At 43.0% G+C, this 22,387-nt stretch overlaps 1 protein-coding gene across 1 annotated transcript in view; it reads right to left on the bottom strand.

Moving 5' to 3' along the window:
- Positions 1-22,387, bottom strand: part of LOC115098554 (schwannomin-interacting protein 1) — a 944,827-nt gene that overhangs the window by 921,855 nt on the left and 585 nt on the right. The window lies entirely within an intron of this gene.

Here is a 22,387-nt window from a genome sequence, read left to right on the forward strand (position 1 = left end):
ATGTTGTTTTGTTTTTTTAATTTCATTTGTTGTTTTTTTATTATTCAAAATAAATGAAGCAAAATGAAACAAACAACAAAATAAAAATTGAAAAAAACGTAAAACAAAATGAAATAAAAAATATATCTGTGCACACCCCCCCCCCCCCCCACACACACTAGCACCCTAGAGACAAAAAAAAGATCAACTTGACAAAGACAATTAAACAGATTTTCATTCTGTCAGGCATGCCAGAATACCATGCCAAATGGAAGGGAAACAGATAAAGCAACAAACTGCCTGCTCAGAATTCTCCTTCTTCTACTTCTGTCTCTCGCTAAGAACAAAGATGTCTTCCATGCCTGAATCCAGTCTCTCCGCCCCTCCTCACAGCAAGGAGTGGCTGCCAAAGGCTGGCTTTTGTACATTTTTGAGAGTGTGTGTTTTCCCCACAATAACTTGCAGTTCATTTTCACTGCTTGATAAATCATCATCATGTTTTAACACAGGAAAAATTCTGCAGAACACTTCTGCTCCTCTTTAACCATGTACTTAGCATGATAGCAACGCCATTCATAGTAAGTAACCAAACGTATTTCACTGAAGTACATCTAGCCCTAAAGGAGCAATTTTCAAACTGTTTGCATTAGGACAAAATCTGCAGATGCTTTTTATCTGCAGACTGTGTACCATTTTTCAAGGATAAAGGATGTGTGTACTTGTACTTTGAAGCTTCCTTTGGGTGCTGAGTACCCATGGACATTTCCACTCCTTCTTGTGCAGATAGATTTTCTTTAGAAAAAAGCATACTCAATAATACAACTCCACATGGCTGCATATTATGTGTGTGCATATGGCTGCACAGAGGTTAATGCTAAATATTCTACAAGCCATGCACATCACATATGTGTGTATTATAAAATACACGTCTATCCTGCAATGTACTTGTTGTGCTCCGCAGCCGTGGCACCCCAAGACCGCGGCCCACTACCTGTTTTCGCGGCGCCACGGGAGACCCGGGGGAGGGCTCCGACTCAGGCCAGCGCGGCCTCCGGCGCTGCCCGTTGCAGGGGAATCCGTCCTGCTTCCCCCCAGCGGCGTCTCCCCTCCGCGGGAGAAATACAAGATGGCCGCCGCCATGCTTCAGCTCAAGGCCACGCCCCCTCCACAGAATTAAAGGGACCCATCCCTCTAAATGGTCTCACCTGTTCTCTATCAGCCAGGGCAGAGGAAGTATAAAAGACAACTTCCTCTGCTCATCCAGTGACTTGGCAACGTCCTTCCTCGCTGTCTAGTCTACTTGCTTCGGTGAGTTCCCTGCGCTTGGACTCCAGTTCCTGTTCCGTCTTGGTGTTCCTGGTTCCTGAATTTGGATTGGCTTACGGTGATTCTCTGGTTCCTGAATTCGGATTGGCTTACGATATTCTCTGGTCCCTGACTTCGGATTGGCTTACGGTGATTCTCTGGTTCCTGACCTTGGATTGGCAAGCGGTGATTCTCTGGTGTATGACTTCGGACTGGTGAGCGACGACCCTCTGGCACTCGACCTAGGACTCCTTCAAGACTCCGTCTCCAAGGGCCCACCTAAGTCCCAGTGGCCCGGGTCCCTACGGGCTCCTCCTGGGGGGACCGCGGGCTTCCAGGGCGAAGCTCCAGTTGGCCTTTGCACCATTGCTCTGACCTCCCTAGGTCCACCTAAGTCCCAGCGGTTGGGTCCCTACGGGCTCCTCCTGGGGGGACCGCAGACCACCAGTGGTGAAGACACAGCGCCTTATCTCGTCTCTTCATCCCTCTGTGTTTGCCTCAGTCTCCAGTGCCAAGAGTCAGCTGGTCCTGCCTCCTGTTCTGCCTCGCCACCCGACGAGAGAACCTACGGACCTCCCGAAAGGTATACCATCCTCTCGCCGGCCAAGGGTCCACAAGCCTGAACATAACAGTACTCATGTTTGTTTGTTCGCAAATACATGCAATGCATTGAAAGTGAGCATTTCAATGCATTGAGCACACTGACTTTTCCTACCGATTTTAAAAATATACACGCATATATTTTACAGGCGAAAATAAAGTAGGACTTGCATAAAACCCAATTTATGCACATAAACCAATATATATTAAAACATGCATGCGTAATTGAAATTGGCAGGTTGCAATTCCTCCGTCGGTTGACCCAGTCCTCCAGGTCACTGAGATCTTCCTGGTTCTTCAGCCTGAATTCCTTTCAGTTCACACAGACCTCTCATCCAGCCAATTGTACCCCATACTTAAATCCAATATCAATTACATATAACTTTGAGGCTAATTTGTCCCCAGATAGTGATTTCAGAGGTCATCTCTCACATCACCGTTCTAAGTAGTACACTTCCCTTGATATTAAATTCCTTTAATCTGCAGGATTCCCTGAACTTTCAAGGCTCTTGGCATTGCAAACACTTAAATCCCAGTTCAAGGTTCTTGTATCAACAATGATGATAACGGCACTGATGAGCGTTAAAGTCACTAAGCAGCATGAAGCACACTGGAAGCTGATTTGATTTCCAACATTACTTTTACAGAGATTTCATGGAATAGTGAAATGATCTTTACAGCAGTTTAATTCACTTATTGATGTTACAGGGGCTTCCAAATAAATGTGTGACCTCTATTCCTTGTAAGAGATTTAAAATGGTGAAACCAATTAATTCAGTCTTTAGTCTGATATTTCTCCCTTCCCAGTGGCATAAGTAAAATTTAATGCTTCCCTGCCAAAGTAAGAGAAATTTTACATACGAAATCCAGTTTTAGATATCTCTTCCAACACAGAGACCTTTATCTCCTACCTCTCTATGCAGTTTCTTTTACACTCTTTGGTCTCCTCACAGTACCTGAAGGGCACCAGTTAACCTCCTCTTCTCCTTTTTAGTATCTCAGCAATGCTGCTCTTAATCCTCTTCTCCCAAAATCTTCAATAGTTTCAAATGAACTTGAATGGGGTTCATGATGACTCTTTTCTTCTCTCCTCTCTCCATCTCTCCTAAGAATGGCTGAAAGTCATCCGTCTCTAAAGATCCCAATGATCTCAGATTCCTCTTTGGGAAAGAGAACCTCACCCATGGATGTTGAAGCAGAGAAAAGAAAGTACCCAAGTCCCTAGTAAATAGGTACTCAGAACATAAATAAAACAGTATAAAAATATATAAAGGGATAGGGAGGGTGGAAAGAAAGTCCATTCCAACAAAATTTCTCCATGGAGCTATTAAGACTTAGAAAATTCAGGGGACAACCATGCATGCTGCCCCTGTAAAGAGAAACAGAAAACCCACCCAGCAAAATGGTGAGCTGGCTTTATGTACCAGAGGACTGTACCAAATACGCTCTCCCACCAGGGGAACCCAAACTACCTACACTACTACTATGTTCCTCCCCACACACATGGAATATTCTGTATAGTTCCTGGTAGAGATCTAACTGGATCTCTACATACACAAGACAATTACTAGCTGTAAAATTTTTGCAAGTAAGTTTCCAAATGTGCATGGCATAAGTTTCTTTTAAAATAGCAATTTAGGAGATCATGGGATGCACTGAGCTAGGCAAGACATGTGAGCTGCTGCTCTGGTGCCATCCCACCTTATCTGCCTTATTCTCTATATAACAACCTACCGTGACCCATTCTTGTCAGCTGAGCCATCGGTGGGTCAGACGGCACAGAGTATACCCAGTAATGTCCACACGTTCTGGGGAAAAAAAGAAAAGGAGAAGGAGAAGAAGGGGGAAGCAGATGAAACATATAATGGAAAAGGAGTCACTTGTTAGGATAACCACACCGTCAAGTGAAGCAGCAGTAGCAGAACTTACAGCCGTGGTGGATTTAGCACTAGAAGCAAAATTTGAAGACATCTATAAAAAAATGAACATGCATGATGGCAGCAATATCTTCCATTGGAAAGAGGATCTCAGACATGGAGCAAAGAGTCTCAGGCCTGCATGACGATATGAACGCGCTCTCTACTGAGCTGTCCAGATTAATGGAACTGATACACAAATTAGAGGACAAGCTAGATGACCTAGAGGACAGGTCAAGGCGCAATAAATTAACCTGCGCATCATCAGCTTGCAAGAAAGTATAGCATATTTGGAACTTAGAAGGTTTTCTTGAGATATAGATACCTTGGAGAAGAGCAGGGAAAGTTGCAAATGGAGCAGGTCCACAGTTTAGGTCACAAGAAAGAGGTCACGACTAAACCACATGTTGTAATAGCATTCTTGCTTAATCTCAGCCTACTACAAGCATTTCCACAGGGAAAGCAGTTCTTACATGACAAGAAGAAACTCATTTTTCAGGATTATTCTAATAGAGTGGCTACTCTGCACTTCGAATTTGCTCCAGTCTGTTCTAATCTGCATTTGTTGGATATGCAGTGCATGTTACTTTAACTTGCTAAATTGTGCATCTCCCATCTGGATTCATTCCTAGAGAAGCTGGAGGGGAAACTTTGAATATTACCCTAGTGAGTCTCCGATAGGCCATGTGGAGAGAGCTGCAGTGATTGTCCTTTGAACTTGGTGCCCTTGCAGACTTCAGTGGTGTCAGCAGCAAGATGTTTTATTCTTCATTTCTACATGACTTTTTCCACTTTCGGCCCAGCTTTGTGCACTGCACCAGTTGACTTTATTTTATAGTTTTGGAGACTGCGTATCTCCTACTTCACTTGAGACTTTTGTAGGCAACACCTTGGTCTTATCTTGTTTTGCCATTCGTTGCCTGTTTACTTCAAGTTGGAATTTGTGCCCACAAATGCCTTGTTTAAAGTCTTTTGATAGCTCTAACTAGTACTACTACAATGCTTCTCAGACAGTGACTGGAGCTCAAAAGTTATCTATCTAAATGGAAAGTTTGGCATATTCAATTACTTATCTAGCTAAATTATAGCCGGATAAGTGGCTGAATAAGTAGTTATTGGCTATAATTGAGCCAGTTAGAAAGGGGTGTTCCAGGAGTGTTCTGGGGAAGGGTTGAGTTATCTAGCTAACTTAGCCAAATGTCACATACTATAATATATCAGGATAGGTTAACTGGACATTTTTTAGGCCTGCTTCAGAGCAGGCCTAAAGTTATCCAGGCTTTTGTGGCCAAATAACTTTCTATTTATCCAGATATCTTTTAAAGATATCCTGGTGAATAGTGCTATTAAATAGAAAAAATAGACTAGCCAACCTCCTCAATAAATCCACATTGGTCCTGCCAATGAGAGCAACATTGTGGAAGGGATCGAAAGTAAAGTTTGTCTATGTGAGGATGATACTAAGATCTGCAACAAAGTGGACAAGCCAGAAGGAGTAGAGAGAATAAAAAGTGATTTAAGAAGTGCAGAGTCATGCATCTGGGGTGCGGTAATCCAAAAAAGCTGTATGTGATGGGGGGGGGGGGGCAGGGGTGAAAGACGGTTGTACGTGGACCAAGAGAGGGACCTTGGGGTGATAGTGTCTAGCGATTTGAACACAGCAAAGTAATGTGCCAAGGTGATAGCTAAAGCCAGAAGAATGCTGGGCTGCATAGAGAGAGGAATATCGAGTAAGAAAAGGGAAGTGATTATTCCCTTGTACAAGCCCTTGGTGAGGCCTCACCTGGAGTATTGTGTTCAGTTCTGGAGACCGTATCTACAAAGAGACAGAGACAGGATGGAGGCAGTAGAGAGAAGGACAGCCAAAATGGTGTGGGGTCTTCATCAAATAACTCATGAGGAGAGGCTAAAGAACATAAATATGTAAACCCTGGAAGACAAGAGATGCAGGGAAGATATGGTACAGACCTTCAAATTCATGAAAGGTTTTAATAATGCATGAACTTTAAACCTTTTCCATTGGAAAGGAAACAGTAGAATTAGGGGGGTCACAAAATGAAGCTTCAGGTTGGTGGTAGATGTCTGGAATGTCCTTCCGGAGGAAGTGGTAAGACAAAAACAGTCAAAGAATTCAAAAGGGCATGGGATAAACACCGTGGGTCCCTAAAGGCTAGAGAATAGAAATGAAGAAAAGAGTGCATGGGGGTAACCCATTTGGTGCGACAGTTCCTGCCCTTAGCAGAAGCACGGAGAATACTACCCTTAACCGATAAGCCTTGATACTTTTGATACAAATGCAACATCACTCTCCAGTTTGATGGTGGGGGTGGGTGGGAAGGGGAATTGGATTCAGACAGCAACCAATACAGGCAATAACATTTACAGTCTGGGGTACTGATATGCAGACAAAAGGGAAAAAGCACAGGAATGTTTTGACGGCCAAGTCCAAAAGCAAAGCAAGTCAGCATTGCCTGAATTTTCAGAAAGGCTCCTCATCCAGAAAAAAAATGTTGTTAGCAGTAATTTTTTGTATTGGTTTGACAGTTACTTGAAAATATTACTACCCTTACCATAAGGACTGGGGGTAACTGCACAGACTACCCTTAAAGAGAAACTTAGGGTGGCCTACACGGCGCGGCAAACATTACCATAAGAAACTTGCTGGGTAGACTGGATGAACAATTTGGTCTTTTTCTGCCATCATTACTATGATACTTATGTACTGCAAGCCCCCACCCCAAACAAAGGGAATGTGCTTTTTTTGGGGGGGGGGGGCACTGATCGCTCCCATCCTCTCCTTTCCCATTTTGGCATGGATAAAAAAGTTTTCCTGTCCCCCCCTCCCCACGATTAAAATGCTATATATCACCCCCCCCCCCCCCACCCCAGTCCACCTCCCCCAGACCTCCAGAAACCCTGCCTGGAGCAAGGTAACGTCTTACGTGCTCCCAGCGCCTCCAGCGCTCATCTGATCAGACAGGCACTTGAAGCAGCATAAGCTTGGAAATAGTTGTCCCAATGAAAATCAATGAAACTGCAGGCAGCTCCGCAACAAAACATTACAAGGTGAATTTTTAAAAGCTGGCCGCACACCAAAATCGGGAGAAGGGCAGGCATCTAACACTAGCATCTGTCCACCCGATTCCATCAGGCAGGCAGATGCACGCACAAGTGCCAATGCGTGAATATTTCGCACGGGAGACAAAAGGGGCAGGGTCTGGGTGGGGCATGGATGCTCCTGGGAGAGGCCATGAGAATTGCGTGCAAGCACCTACACACATGGGCATCTACCCAGGTTCAGTGTCGCGTAACTTCACTTCTGCTATGGAGGAAGCTAAAAAGAACGTTTACAGGCATCTGTGTGGGGTTTGAGGGGTCTAGGGTAACTGGGGGAGAGTGCAGATTGGGAGGAGCTAGCCGAACACTGGGCGAACTGGTGGACGAACTGATCCTCTGCTGAACACACATCTCTTTTAAAATACCCTCAGTTGTGCATCCGTCAACCCACTTATGCTGCTGGGCACGCACAAACTTAAAATTAGGCACACATATATACGCATGCGCCTAGGCTATTTTATAGCATGCGTACATATGTGCATGCTATAAAAATTGCTGCGTGTCTGGGCACATGCCAATGCACAAGCGTACATGTGTGCCCACGCACCCATTTGAAAGTTACCATTCCCGAATGCACTTCACATATGCCTCTCTTCAATGGAATTCAACATTATGTAAAAATACATAAATCAGTCTCCTCAAGGGAAAGCCAAATGTCCCTGGAGTCAGCCCAAATATTCATTTGTGCAGCATCAGAAAAAACACCACAGAAGGACTATCTCCAGATATTTGGCACATTAATTTGGAAGACTCAAAATCAGTAGTAGAAATTTACAGGGCATGATCCTAAGTAGAAACCAAACAGTACTGATTTACTGTAAATGAGGCAGCCGCATCCATGATGGCAGGACATGACAACTAAAGCACGGACGTTGATGACAAATGACCAAGTAACGTAAGGAGTTGTGACAGCAGCCGAAGGACCCAGGAACAAGCGGAAAGGAAGAAGAGTCAGCACAGCTTTCCTTACTGAGAATGGTTTCAATAATTAACTGTAAGCATCTGTCACCAGTCTCGCTGAAAGTTTTCTGCACCATTTGTTTGTGCAGAATTACAGAAAGAATATAAAACTAGCACATTTTAAAAACAAAACAAAAAAAAAATATATATATATATAGGTACAATAAAATGTTCTGAAAAATTAAGATTGGGTCATTTTCTATCGCTACAGCGCAGGAGAGATCTAGTTGCCGTCGCTCACATTATGTGAGGCTTTGTAACATTTTCATTTTCTGACAAAAGAAGAGCACAGGCCATGAGTAACTTTTTTTTTTCTTTTCCCTATATTTCAATCCAGTGTAATATTATGATATTTAAGCGAATAGTTGTGTCTTTAAAGAGCGTGCTTGGATTTTAAGTGTACCAGACCCTCCCCTGTCGTCGTGTGGGTGCTCTGGCAGATGTTTTACTGATGTGGGATGGATGCATGGCAGTCTTTTGCCCCTTTAGCACCTATGATGCTTTCATTCAGTTTCCTCTCGTGGCAAGTATTATTCAGAGAGAGGAGTTTCAAAAGCTGGAGAAGCCTGGGCTGACCAATCATATTGGCACTTTCAGCTTTGTTCTGGTAGCGGTGTACACAGAAAACATATTTTTTTATTGGTTTTTTTTTTTTTATTATTTTCATTTATTTTTGTTTTTCATTTCATTTCTTACTCATTTCATTTCATTTATTAGCAATGAAACAAAGCAAAAAGAAAAACAAAAAAAAAAAGAAAAACAAAGTGAAAGACGGGTCCGCCCTCCGCTGGAAACAAAACAGCGCTGCAGCCGTCCCCCCACCCCAGGCCTTCCCTGATGCCGCCCCACCTTCCCCCTCCGTGGGCTGCTTCGATGCTGAAATAGGGCGGAAGACAATCCCCTGTCACTGCTGCCCTGCCGGGTCCCATTTTCAAAATTTAGGCACTGGGGGTCCACTTCATTTTCTAATGGAATGGAAACATTCAAGGCCCGATTTTTAATGGCCCGTGGGCGGGCACAAAAAACAGGGGTTACGCGCGTGGCCGGGCCTTGCTCGCACCGCACGCATTTTAAAAGAGACCCGGCCAGGCGCGTAACCCCTGTTACGCACACAAGAGTCGGGCCTCGGCAGAGAGGTGGGGAGAGGCAGGCCGGGGTTAGAGGCGCTTGGTTCGGCAGCCATTGCCAGGGTGCCGGCGCGCGCACCTTGGAGGAGCAAAAGGTAATAAAAAAGAAATAGGGGTACCTAGGGTAGGGATAGGGAGCGGGTAGGATCGGGGAAGGGAGGTTAGGATAGGGGGCAGGGAAGTTCCCTCCCAGTCCGCTCCTTAATTGGAAAGGACAGGGAGGGGAAACCGGACGATGCGTCATCGTGTGATTTTTGCGTATATCTGCCCCCCCCTTGCGCGCGTGGCCCGTGATTTTATAACATGCGCACATGTTAGAAAATTGCGCGCCCATGTGTGCACGCTGGGTAGAGCACACACATGGATGCGCGTGTGGTTTTTTTGTTGTTGTTTTTTTAAATCTACCCCAAAGTTTTTTCCCGTTAGGTTTTTCTTTCCTTAGAAAACGAATGCACCTCCCCGATCTGCGCAGGGAGCCAAGGTTGGACTGATACCCTTAATGAATCCGTACCTCTGTGACCATTTCTCTTTGCATTTTTAAAATTGAAATAGATACATTCAGACACGTTCACAACGCGACCTTAACATGTGTGCATTTGGAAAACACAGCCCTGTCTGATTGCTTTGTTATAAATACCATACAGCAGCATTTGCTTACAAAAAACAAGGAAGACCAGTATTATGGAATAGTAGTCTTCCTGTACCCTCTGACAATAATCAACAAAGCAGCTATATTTAATTTAAGAGTGAAAGTAGAAGCTTTAACCATAATTGCCTCATTTTACCCTTCAACTGTTGTTACTGGGCCTTACAAATCCAAAGAGAAGAGGAAGAATTGCTTGACCAAAGAAAACCCACTGCTTATAGAAAAAGGCAATGCCTGTATTGTTCTTAAATGTAAAAATTGGAATGTCAGCAATCTACTTGTTTGTGCTAGGCCTTATAGAAAACAAGCAGCTGCCAGGGTCGTAATAAGGAAATTACTTGCTACTTCACTTTAGAACAACCAAAGTGGTTGATTGGTCTTGGGCATCAAGCAGTATTCTGGCAAGGAGTCAGCGGCAATACAAGATTACAAGCAAGGACATGCCAAAGAATTAACACAGCACAGGATCTACCAGTGGTGCCAATCACTTATTCCCTGCCTTCTCACAGTTCAAAACTCATTGTTCCAGGGATGGCATCCATACCCAGAGCACATGTCCTCTGCAATTTTGTAAAGAACAGAGTCCAAAAAAAGTGTCAGAGAATTGTGCGCCTAAATATACTATGACCTCACCTCCGATCACAAATCTGATCCTCCCCGAGGACAAAACGATGAATCTGTTCTCCCAGCTACTGCTGAAGCCACGCGGCTCTGTCCTTTGTGATAGGATGGGCGGAATTCTAAAAAGAACTATGGAGATTGATCGTTTCTCAATTAGGGGTCGATAGGTAGGTCCTTCACTAGCCTGTCTGTTCTTGGGCAGGAATGGAAAAACCGTACTTATGCTGATTTTCCCTCCCCTGGTAAGATAAGCAAATGATTATGCACCAAAAAAACTCAAAACATTTGACATTTTCTTTTCCAAATAAAAGTCATCTTTGTTTTATTAGCAACCTGCCATTCAAAACTCGTTCAGAGTATATTTACTTTTTTCTCGGGAAGGCGTGCTTCAAAGAGTGAATGTGACTTTTTGGGCCACCGATTGATATGTCAGTAAATTCCTTCGATGTGAAGATCCGATGGCTTTTCAAAATAGTCCTCAAATTGAATGATAAAATAATTTGTGCACATCACCAAGCACATGGTCCTGTAATTGGTATGAACTACATTAATACTTCCTTCACATTCAGTGGGGGTTGGGAGGTTAACTAATGAGCATTAATTTGATGGTAACAGTTACTCTTCCGAGCCAAGCATTGTTTCTGCTGTAATGGGATGTATGATACAAATAAGTGGCATTGTTGACTCAGGATTGCCTGTAGGGTTGTAGAATCATTATGAAAATGACATGGACATTCCAACAGCATGTGTTGTCTCATTTCATGTCATTTTCAAACGAATAAATCAAAATGTTTCATTTCATGTCGGATTGGAATTTTAGCACATGCTAAAACCATCCGGTATGTGCTAAAACCCCTTACATGGTTTTAGTGATTGCTAAAATCCAAAAAAAATGATATGAAACAAAAATATAATGAAAACAAATGAAAAAAAGAACTATTTGAAACAGTTTTTTCAATGCACAAACCTAGCTATCAATCACATTGAAGAACCTTATAGAAAGAGGCAAGTTTATTCAAGAAAGAAGTCAAAATAGGAGAAGCAGTCATGGATAATATATATTTCAAGTAAACCACAAAATACCTGCCTGGATTATTTCTGCTTTTTAGAGAAGAAAGCCATTCTGTGAAAATGGATTAGGGAAAATGTGCTTTTATAGTTGGGGCATTTGCTCAGTGTTCTAAATATCTATGGCAAAAGCCAGTAGTATTTTAACATAGATCTCAACTGAATGCTATCCCATCCCTTGCTCAGCTAGCACCATTTCTTTATCACTGGACTGGAAGAGGAGCAGTCCATCCTGCTTTCTTCCATTCCAAACTTCTTTCAGGCTTCCTAGGAACTTGCAAACCATGAGGCTAAATGTCAGGTGCCTTGAACCACCTAAGAAATGCAGTAGCCCTCAAATTCACAGTCTGATGATTTCTTATTACAAATATGCAATATTAGCAAAGAAGGCATTTTTTAAAATGCATTAATGCACCCATTGTACTACTTACTATCTGCTATCATGTGAGCAACAATAGAGCATTGTGCACCAAGATTTAAAGGCATTTCATAACAGAAATATATTGGATTGATTGTACTGCATTCATGTGCTATAAAATAGTAAAATATATTCTGCTATACAGGGGCATTGAGTTCCTCTTGCATGCACGTACCTAGAATTTAAAAAACCGTGCATCTTTCTAAAATAGATTTTACATGGTATACTGTACTTATGTGCATGATGCAGTATTTAATTGTATGATCGCATTTTAGGAGCTTTTACTTCAGCAACCTGGAGTTGTATTTGGGTCACGGACCCACAAACTGAATGCAATTTATCTTTATACTGAAGCCATATGACATGTTTAACAAGAAAGCAACCAACATAAAATTCATTGCACCTTCTTCAAAGGTGCTTTGTCCCATTGCTTATGGAAAATCCCTTCACTGGATGCTACAGAAAGAAAACGTACATGGGAAGGTGAAGTTCCAGAGCAATTTATGTCAGTAAAAAGAACATGAGAACAGGCCATGCTGGGTCAGACCAAGGGTCCATCAAGCCCAGCATCCTGTTTCCAACAGTGGCCAAACCAAGTCATAAGAACCTGGCAAGTACCCAAAAACTAAGTCTATTCCATGTAACCATTGCTAATGGCAGTGGCTATTCTCTAAGTGAACTTAATAGCAGGTAATGGACTTCTCCTCCAAGAACTTATCCAATCCTTTTTTAAACCCAGCTACACTAACTGCACTAACCACATCCTCCGGCAACAAATTCCAGAGTCTAATTGTGCGTTGAGTGACAACTCTCTGACAGCTCCCCTCCCTCAATGCTATTAAATGTACTGCAAGGCATGTGCTTTTAGCCCCTTTAAGAGGAAGAGTTCCTGGGTCAGAGCTTAGACTGGGGGAGGAAACATACACATCCTTAGATGGCACGTTCAAATCTTCATGCCTACTTTTCCAGGAAAATTCTACCTGCAGAGAAAGCAGGTCCAAGCAACCATGTATACTTTGGATCTGCAGAAAATTTCAAAGCAAAAATACATGCCAACGTTTGCTCTGGAGAATGGCGCAAAGCAACGGATTAAAGAAAAAGCAGATGGTTTGAAAATTGCCCCTAAAGAAGAAACTTTTCAAAGGTGTTTACCCTCATGAAATGGGCCTGACTAAAAATGGCCCTCCTTGAGAGCAGCCACGAGTACGCCCTGGTGCCGTGGCATGCACACTTTTAGCCACATTAAAAAGCGCTCCAGTGGGTGTGATTATGTCAGGGAAGAAAATCAGCATGCGGAAGGTGCTTTTCAATTGCACGTGGTGATTCTTTTCTCCACTCAGCCACCCGCATAGATAACAAGTGTAAAGTCCGTGGATTCTTTTAGCATATGTGCTTTGTGGCCACTAAATTTCCAGAGGGAAACAATGTGGGTTATTTCTTTTTACAAATGTGCATTAAAGTGTGTGAGGTAAACTTGTCCACGTAGCTTGTAGCTTCATGGTGGCTAATTGCTCCCTAATGTTATGACCGTCGGCCGCAGCCGTCCCCGGCCAACCCAACTCAAGTCATGTCATGCCTGGCTCTCCACTCCTGGTGAACTCGCGGCTGTGGCCAGCTGCTACCGCCACGTTCCTCCTGGCTCTCCATGCCCCACGTGGCGGCTGGGTCACCGCCAACCAACGCTCCGACTCTGGGCGTCCTTAGGCACACGTGCGCGCGCCATCTGTCCTCCCTTTAAAGGGCCAATGGCAGGAACTCCAGGGTTGTCCCCGGCTTATGACATCACTAATCTGAGATATTTAAGCACCTCCTTTGGCCTACACTAACCAATTTGGCAATGAGTTCCCTGAGTTTCTCTGGGGCTTGTTCCTGTTCTCCGGACCTGAGGTTCCTGCCTAGGATCACTGCTCTCTGATCGTGGACTCTGACTCGGGGTACCCGCTCCTCGGGGGCCTGCTCTGCGCTTCCATTCCCGGAATTCTGTCTCCGCACTTCCCCGCTCCTCTGGGTGGCCTCAGCATTACTACTCCAGAGACCCTGTCTCCATGCTTCCCTGCTCCTCGGGACAGTCTCAGCATTACCACATCAGGGGTCCTGTCTCCTCGCTCCCCATTCCTCGGGGCCTGCCCTGCATGCTTCTGCATTGGAGATCCTTCCTCTGGTATATCCTCTCTCCAGACCTGCCCAGCACTGCGATATCATTAAACTGACTCTCTGTCCCCGCTCCTCGGGGCACCCCGCAGTACTGCTCCAGTGCAGACACCCGCGATCACGTGGCTGTGACGCAGGCAGTTCTTCTACACCTCCTCTCTCCTGGGCCACAGCCGTGGTCCTGTTGCCTTTGTTTCCAGTCAACCTCGCCTCCCGACGGTGGGGACCTGTGGGGCCCAACCCCTCAGGTAGCGCCAACTCCCACCTCGGGCCAAGGGTTCACGAAACCTACAAAACCTAACACCTAACCTGCAATATGTATTTTTTCTATCCAAAATGGATTCAGTTGGAATTGAATAGCTTTCAATTTATCACTTAAATGTTATTCTTATCAGACATCAGTTTTCAAATTGTTCAGAACTGCAATCTAAAATATGAATGTATTCAGTATTTTGTTAGCATTATATCTTGGCAAAAAAACCTTGAGTTTAAAACATGGATTTTCATAACAGCGCAGCAAACATTTTTCACTTTCTACGGAATCAAGCAGATATTTTAAGAAAAGTTAGAAGAATATTTTCTCTGGTGATTGACCATGGTGAAAGACAATAGAACTTTCTAAGGAGGAAACACATCTTTAGATCCTCAAAAGGAAGAAATGAAGCCAAAGCAAAGCATTGAGCATGATAAATATATAGATAGATAAATATAGATATAAGTATACATAAACACATGCTCACATACATAAGTTCATATTGTTTCGCCTTTCTGTTCATAAGTTTATACTGTTAACCCAGTTGTGACATGCTCTGTGAATTTTGTGATAATGTTTCCCAATTTTGACCTTTGTAATTTTTGGGTTATCCATCTTCCTCGCTTCTTCACTCTTCCTCCCTCCCTCCATTTCCCATGTTATTGCCCTTTGCCCCCCTCCCCTTATAGTTAGCCCTCTATCATCGTTCATTGTAATTTCCTCCTTCACAGTTACTTGTAAACCGACATGATGTGTCCTACGAATGCCGGTATATAAAAGCTCATAAATAAATAAATACACACACACACACACACACACACGTGTATATTTATCCCATTCAGTCATTCTAAGCAACAGTGCACACTTTGAATCATGCAAGAGTTGAAAACTAAAAATAACCAAAGGTTTTTGTATTGATATAACATGGGGTGGACAATTTTACCTGTGTGTGCAGTAATGCACCCCGGTGAACAGGTTGAACACCACCCTCACTCCATCTGGATAAAAGTATGCATGGCCTTTACAGCCCGCGCACTGTCAGACGGCTTGAGGGGAAACATTCTGGAGGTGGGCAGGGAAGGGCATTTTGGGTGGGATCGGAGAATAACACACTTAGATTGTTTATCAAATCCATAAGCTTGCTGGGCAGACTGGGCCTTTTCTGCCATCATTTCTATGTTTCATTCCTTTTTGCTTTTTTGACTACCACCACACACCGAGCAGATGTAGGGGTAAAGTCTCAGATAGAAAGTATCCGCACACATTGGCCTGACTTCTCAGAGGGGACTTACATGCAGAAGTCTGCCAAGGCAATCTGCTGCCTGAGGTATATGATTGAGAAGGTCCTTCAAGGTGCGGCACAGGTCAAATCACCAAGGGGTCCTAAAGGGGGTCCCCTTTGGAGCCTGGCACTTTTAATGATTTGACATCCAAGGGAAGGTAGTTGCGAATGTTCCCAGGATACTATTTCTAGAAAAGCTAGCAACCTTGCCACGCTCTCTGGAGCCCACCCTTCCCCAGTGAGAGTTGGGTGAATGATTGGGTCTGTGTGTGACGCACTCTTGCAGGAACAGTGCAAGGGTATTTCGGTGGCCTAGGTGAACCTTACAGCTTTGCACCCCCGGCCCTTTCCACAATTAAAAAATATGCATTTATAACAATAGATTTTACATGAAAAAGGACAGTCTTCTGAGGTAAAAGTGTCACTTACAAAACTATTTATATTATATTTGCATGCACTGCTGTGGTCCCAGTCAGAAAACCTTGCAATAAAGGCACTCGGAACTCATATGATATTAGTCCTATTGCAAAGTGCACTGGGTGTGGATTTGGCCCTCAGAAAGCCATGAATAAACTGAATTACAATTGCAATATAGTAAACCTCCCACACCAAAATAGCACTAACTGTCCACACTCAAATAGTAACAATCCTACTCATGAAAATGCAACCCTGCAAATATTACACCAGGCCCTCCTATTAGGAAAACATGTCCTTACACATAAACTACACGCTAGCAAAATACCTCACCTCAGTCACTCATGCTCACCCACAATCTCTCTCATTGTCACTCTTCCTCTGACACACGCACACATGCTCACTCATTCAAACACACATGCACACACATACTTTCCCCCCTACAGAACACACAAGCAGAAGCAGCCTCCACTTTTAGACAATGCAGTCAATGGTTCTCCTCCTCTTTCCTTCCAGGGCACAGGCCGATGCTGCAACTGCATCTTTATTCTAGTCACAAGGGCTGACTTTACTCTTGATCCTTCCAGTCTCTTTCTTCCAACTTGCTTAGGCCCACGTAACAACTTCCTCTTCTGGGCCCGTTCGGATAGGAAGAACAAGAATTTGCAATTGTCACAGTCCTGCCACGGGTGTGTCTGCCCCAAAACTGTGGTGCTCTAGACAACCATCTAGTGCTTATTTATAAATGTATATCTCACCTTCCACTGGCCCTGCACTCTCTCCCCCACTCTCACCTTATCATGCAGACATATTCCCTCTCTACTTCTCATCCTTTTCCCCTTTTTTCTTCTTGCTCCCTTCTATCACCTCACACTCACCACCTTCCTTCCTTCTCCAGCCTCCCCTTTCACTCACAGCCCCCTTCCCTCTCATTCACACCCTCTTTCTTTATTTCTCACACACACCCCTTCCTTCCACACTCACTCACTCACCCACCTCCCCTTCATCCCCTCCCCTTTCACTCACCCCCTTCTCTTCCCTCTCTCCCTCAACCCCCTTCCCTGTTCACTTACTCACCCTGTCCACTTCCCTTCCCTTCTCACACCACCATCCATCGAATCCTCTTTTTCTTCTTCTTGCCAGTGGGGTGTGGGAACCCTGCCAGCATATCCTTATCCAGAGTCGCCACAAGGCTCTTCTTCCTGCTTGTGGAGTGTAGGTACCCCATGGTCAAGTCATCATACAGCACTGCTCATGACTCGCATCCCAATGCAAGATGAGTTGGCCTTCACAGAGAGTTTTGGGGGGCACTTGCTGCCACCACAAAATTTTGTCACCTGAGGCAGCTGCCTCACCATGCCTAATGATATAAATACCCATGTGCCCTTTTTGACAATTTGCAGGTGGTGCCAGCATGTGCATGGATATGCAAGCGGGATGTTACCAGGGCCGGTGTAAGAGTATTAGGCACGCTAGGTGAATCCTTCTGCCTTGCATCCTCCTGGCCCCAGCCCCAGCTCTAGCCCTGACTTCCCCCCGCTCATCCCATTTATAATAGATTTTACATGAAAAAGGGCATTCAAAATACAGTTTTCTGAGATATGCAGCAGTGCATAGAAATATAATATACATATTGTATGTCAACCAGAAAACCCTACTGAAATGCAAAAAAGCATTTGGAATCCATATGGTATTAGGCCTATTGCAACACGCATTGGGTGTAGTCTTGGCACTCAAAATCATGAGTAACGTGAACTACAATTATAATATAGTAACCTTCCCATATCAAAACAGCACTAACTGCCAGCACTCAAATAGTAACAATCCTACCTATAAAAAGGCACACTATAAATATCACAGCAGGCTCTAAAACACCAATATACCTCCTATTAGAACAAGCGTAGCTGCTATAGACCCCTACACAGAAACTACAAGTTAGCAGAATACCTCAAGTTCAATCACTCATGCATAACACAGACAAATCCTCCCCAAATACAGAATAAAGAGGCCATAATGTAAAAACTGAAAACGTGCAGGCAAAAACTGAACTGGAAACCACAACACTAGACTCTGTATGCAGTGCGACAATGGGAAAACAGACACACTGCCATTCTTCATAAAATATCAGACAATAAAATCCAGAAATATGAAACCAAGAAATATAAAACCGCCTAGTTCGCCTAATGGAAGAGCCAGGCCTGGAAGTTTTATACCTGTTCGGGAGCAGGTATAACTTACCACATGTACATATACATACATACTTGCAAAAACTACAGGTGGATGCTTCCCCACCTGACTTGGATTCCTGGAATGTCTCTTGCTAGTCTGTGGGAAAGTCTTGGTCAAAATGGTGCTCCATGCGTACTTTTCCCCAGATTACCCCTCAGATAATTTTCAAAAGCAGATTTACATGCATCGATAGAAATTACCCTCAAAATGTAAAAATGCAAAACACAAATATTCTTGTAAAGACAAATTGTCATTCAAGGGAAAATAAGGAATGCAGAGGAATGTAAGGAAGACCATATTTCATGGAATGGATTTTCAGAAACACATATATTTATTTATTTATTTATTTCACATTTTTCTATACCGAACTTCATGGTTGAATACCATATCAGATCGGTTTACATCGAATGAGGGATAGAAACTTGTAACAGAAAACGGAACAATAAGTTATAATCAGAAAGAGAGCAAGAAAGTTACATTGAACAAGGACTATAAACTTGGAGGCTTTACAGCTTGGAAGTAAATAGAGTAAAAAAGGCCCGAGCAGAGCCGTAACTTAAAATTCAAAAGTCATAATGAGCTCAGTTCGAGCAAGATAGTTTAATTGCGGAGGTATTGGATAAAAGGCATCTCAAAGAGGCATGGTTCCATGGCTCGTGAGTAGGATGGTAGATTATTGTGTGTCTGAAGGATCCAAAAAGGCTAGTCGGAACAGCCAAGTCTTAAGTTTTTTTTTAAAAGTTAGTAGGCATGGTTCCAACCTGAGTTCTGCAGGAAGACTATTCCACATGTTTGGACCTGCTAGAGAAAAGGCTCGGACCCTGGTCGAAACTAGGCGAATGGTTTTGGTTGGAGGGACTTGTAACTCTCCTTTGTGGATTTCTCTAATCGGTCTGTTGGATGTATGGAGTTTGAGGGGAAATTCAAGGTCAAGATAAAAATAGTTATGGATGGACTTGTGTATCAGGGTGAGAGATTTGTGAAGGACTCTGTGGTAGACTGGTAACCAGTGAAGGTTTCGGAGAGTGGGAGTAATATGATCTCTTCGGTTGGTACTGGTTAAAATTCTAGCAGCAGCATTCTGTATCATTTGAAGAGGTTTGGTGGTTGAGCTGGGTAGGCCAGTAAGAAGAGCGCTGCAATAATCTATTTTTGAAAAAATTAGGGATTGCAGAACAGTTCTAAAGTCGTGGAGATATAGGAGAGGTTTGAGTCTTCTCAACACCTGTAGTCTGTGGAAACAATCTTTGGTAGTCGAATTGATCATAGTCTTTAGATTAAGGCGGTTGTCTAGAATTACTCCCAAATCTCTTACTTGAGTAGGGGTGAGTTGGAGACTTTGATGGATTTGTGGAGGATGGATGTCTGGGTTGGAAGAGATAAATAGTAATTCAGTCTTAGCGGAGTTGAGGACCAAATTGAGATTATTGAGGAGATTATTTATAGATTGAAAGCAAGTTTTCCAAAGTGAGCTTTAGTGATGGATTCTGTAATGGGAAGCAGAATCTGAACATCGTCAGCATAGATGTAATGGATGAGATTGAGACTTGTTAACAGATGACAAAGGGGGAGGAGGTAAATATTGAAAAGGGTGGGAGAAAGGGAGGATCCTTGAGGTACGCCAAGAGAAGAATTTGTCGATGGCGATTCTTTGTTGTTGATCCTGACCCTGAAGCTTCTGTTATCAAGGAAGGACTTGAACCAGCTGTAGATTGAGCCGGATATGCCAATATCAGATAAACGGTCCAGGAGGATGGTGTGGTTGACCGTGTCGAAGGCTGCTGAAATGTCTAGAAGGATTAGAAGAAATGAGTGTCCTTTGTCCATTCCCATAATAATATGGTCTGTTAGTGAGATGAGCAGGGTTTCTGTATTGCGTGATTTGCGGAAACCATATTGGGAAGGGGAAAGAATATTGTGTTCTTCTAAGTAATCTGATAGCTGGGTATTGACTACTTTTTCTGTAATTTTGGCTAGGAATGGAAGATTAGAGATTGGACGGAAATTAGCAAGAATGCTAGGGTCTAAATTGTGTTTTTTCAAGAGGAGTTTAAGAGAAGCATTTTTTAGGCTATCTGGGTACAGACCTTGAGTTAGGTATATATATACATATAAGATGCTGATTTACATGCGTCTGTAGGCCTTTTGAAAGTCATCCCAGCAGAAATAATTTCATGCATACATTTTATACATACTTGAAAGAGACGTTCCCGAGCATGGAGTTAGGGCTGGGGGAAACCATTTATACTTTCTAAAATCAAAAGCAGACGCATTACTGAGCATGCGAATATTTATACCTGCTCCCCTGCTGGCATACAATGTGTGAGTGTAGGCCACACAAAGATTCATGCACACTCACTACTTTTCAAAGCAGACGTGGGTGCATAAGACCCCTTTGAAAATTACGGTTGAAGTCCCAGCACTATGTCATATAATTGGGCTGTGTGTGTGTGTGTACTACTGTATAGAGTAAATATAGCAACATTAATATCTGAAAATAAGTGGCAACAATAAAGCCAATAATTTTTTGCATAATGGAACACTTGAGACTGAAGGACTTAAGTACTTGCAACCGGTAATCTGCATTATTTTTGTTGTTCAAAAGCTAGTGTGTGTATATATATATATATATATCTGTTTTCCTGTAGAATTTCAGGACTCTTGGATTGTTTTACAGGATCCACTACGTATTAAACTGTTATAAATGATGTATGTCAACTCATCTGACTCAGCTTGGGAAATGTACTGCTATGCTGTACGCATAATGAGACGCACAAGTTAAAGATTGCATCTACAGCATGAGATAAGCAAATTCCCATGTGCACAGTAAAAAGGTGAATTTTCAAAATGTCGCACGTGGAAAAATGAGCATATATGCGTGTAAATAGTATGGACCTGCGTACACGCTGTTTTATAAAGGACAAACCTACAGGCATAAGTAGAGTTTGCACATAAATATACGTGTGTAAGAAAGGGACAGTCTAGAGGATTTTGGGGCGGAGCAACACTTGTAAGTTGCTATTTTATAAGAGACTTACCTGTGTAGATTTGACAGCTAACGCACGCGTATATTTACACTTACTCATGTGGTGCAATAGTAAAACATCTTTATTGGGAAGTACTGAGTGGGGGGAGTTCAGGCTGAAGATCCAAGAGGGGCTCGATGACCTGGGCAAACTTCCACATGTTACAAAATAAATGGTTTACACGCATAAATAAGTGACTTATGGGGGGGGGGGAGGGCTATTTAAAATCCATGTGTAAAATCCCCATAAATCTAAGACGTATCCTACTTATCCAGTTAAGTAGCACTTTTAAGACATATCTAGCTAAGTAGTGGCAAAACTGCCACTACACCATATAAGCCAGAACTTAGCTGGCTAACATTAATATCTATTTGCGTATATCTTTTACCTGCACGTGAACGTTGCAGCATATATTTACGTTATAACCCATGCATATGTATGATATGCTGGGGTGGATATGCGCACGGCCAGATACATGCGCATATGGACACGTGTACAAGTTAAACAGTGTCAAAAAAACCAACTTTTAAGCCACAGTAGCTTTCTAAAATCTGCTAAAGTCTAAAATAACAGAAAATCACTTTGCCCTGTTAAATACCTTCTCCAATTTTCAAAATATTTCTCATATTCTATGCCAATTGCAAAACTCTTGAAAATACGGTTCCGTTAATCCCCCATTTGTAATTTCCTCATAGCATCTGCATTTTCATATATATTACTATCTGACCAATATTTGAAATCTACAAATAACATTTTTTTTAATATGAAATGTAATTTATTCTGAGCTGGACATGATTAAAAAAAATAGCATAAGCCGTTCCAAAAAGTGCACTGAAGCCAGTGAATAAGATTATGTAACCATAAAATGCTTAATTGCAATACGTCTGCATGTGCTCCGGTAAAGGGGAGGCAGACACAGTACTGGAAGAGTTCTCAGCCTGGGACGTGACTGCAGACTTGAAAACTGTTGATCCAAATTTTATGAGAATGCTCATCCATATGTCTGGGGAGATGGCTTTTTTTTTTTTTTTTTATCACGGAACTTGCTAAAAGTGTGCTGTAGCATTTGAAAATGAGAGCTACAGAAGACTTTACTTGTGAAATAATTTCAGAAGGTTCAGATACCTATAGACGCGCAAAGATGAATCCTTCTCTTTTCTGCAGGTCCTGACGATTATAGACACGCACGCATATAGACGTGCCCCCTTTAGGCAGTATATACTGATCTGCTTACAATTCCAGAACTGTTCTGTGGAATACCCGAAGTATCTGCTG

This window comes from Rhinatrema bivittatum, chromosome 9 (genome assembly GCF_901001135.1).
Source record: "Rhinatrema bivittatum chromosome 9, aRhiBiv1.1, whole genome shotgun sequence".
NCBI classification, from domain to species: Eukaryota; Metazoa; Chordata; class Amphibia; order Gymnophiona; family Rhinatrematidae; genus Rhinatrema; species Rhinatrema bivittatum.